We start from the raw sequence: 1,491 nt of genomic DNA on the forward strand, positions 1-1,491 counted from the left end.
TATAATATATCCGTACGATATTCTACGAATATTCATAAATATATATGCATCGCATGTATGTGCATTCGATGAACATACGTGGAATGTATAAGAGGTACATTCTATATATATTTTCAATATCATCTCGAATGAATATACATACCACATATATCCATACGATATTCCATGAATATTTTATAAATGTATATATATTTCTGTATATTCTATGTATGTACATGATAGATACAGGATATTTTTTTCACATTACGGACACTCCATGTATATACATAGAATATCCAATGTTTACTGGGCTTGTGCCATCAAAAGAAATGCATTACCTTGAGAAACAAAACTATAAATTGAAAATCAAATTGCTGGTCTGGTCGGATTTTGTTATATTACTCTAACCGCCCTGATTTTTTTCAGAGACTTCTGAAACTCCGTGAAAGTAACTTTTTTTATGACGCCTTTCTTTTGTGTGTGTCAATGTTTGGCTGCGCTCGCTGCGTTTTGAGAAAAAATCGCTGTCATCACATAGTGCCCCGTGTCTCAATGTGCCCCGCCTTCCACTACATTCGTGTTTCGCACAAGCGCAGGAGACTCGATAGAAGTTTCTCAGACGATCGTATAATATGGTTGATTTGCATTATGTTTGCAGTTGTCCAAGTCATGCCTGCTTCTTTGATAATACGACCGGAATTGATAGTTGACATAAACCAGCCGTTCTGCTATTACATTAAACACAGCTCGCCAAGTGTAGCTTTATTCCAAGGCCATGTGATCGAACCGAAAGTCTAGGTACGCTTGAAAATTGAGCAAAACTGTAGTAGATGTGTCTGAAGTTACGTCTTGGTCTTATGTTTTAGGTCTAGAATGCATACGTTGATCGTTAAACGCAAGTCTATTTGTCACACTCGCATATATGCCTATTGTATACGATGTTTGCATTGAAGGAAATCGTTGTCATTGTCGGCAGAGGTATTTTTTATAACAGAAACGATCTGTCTTTTCCGCAATCTGTTACAAAATACAAAAACTTTTTTTCTTGTAATACCGAACGTCGTACGATCGAACGTGTGATAATTTTGATGATGCAAATACTGGCACACCCAAAGTTGTACGATTCACGTCCGACATCTATTTTTCTTTTTATAAAATTGAATTAATAGCTCTAGTACTGTTTAGGTCCAAGCTATTGTCTATTTTCCAAATCATCCGATTTTTCTCTATTATTACATCTAATTTATTCTGGTGTTTTAAATGACACGAATAAAATTAGAATAAAATTGGCTTGCTGAGTTATTTCTGAGTTATTCTTTCGCGTGCATTCTCGTGTGCACGCAATAAATTGATATATTTTTTATAATTAAATATACAGGATTTTATACATATACTGACTGGACATCAATGCTGGCCCATTTATTTCGAGACAATATATCTACATTTTATGGATGAGATATTTATTCTAGATTTTTTTCTCCGACATGCACATTTTCTATGCATGTAAAACAA

General features: G+C 34.5%; 1 long non-coding RNA gene across 1 annotated transcript; it reads left to right on the forward strand.

Annotated features, from left to right (window-relative positions):
* The first annotated feature begins 202 nt into the window (after positions 1 to 202).
* Positions 203 to 1,281, forward strand: LOC105571124. The gene is made up of 2 exons (XR_001009617.1): positions 203 to 777; positions 846 to 1,281. It is a non-coding gene; the product is annotated as an uncharacterized LOC105571124 (long non-coding RNA).
* The last annotated feature ends 210 nt before the right edge of the window (positions 1,282 to 1,491 follow it).

Source organism: Vollenhovia emeryi, unplaced genomic scaffold (assembly GCF_000949405.1).
Source record: "Vollenhovia emeryi isolate VEMERY1.0 unplaced genomic scaffold, V.emery_V1.0 DF941167.1, whole genome shotgun sequence".
Classification (NCBI taxonomy): Eukaryota; Metazoa; Arthropoda; class Insecta; order Hymenoptera; family Formicidae; genus Vollenhovia; species Vollenhovia emeryi.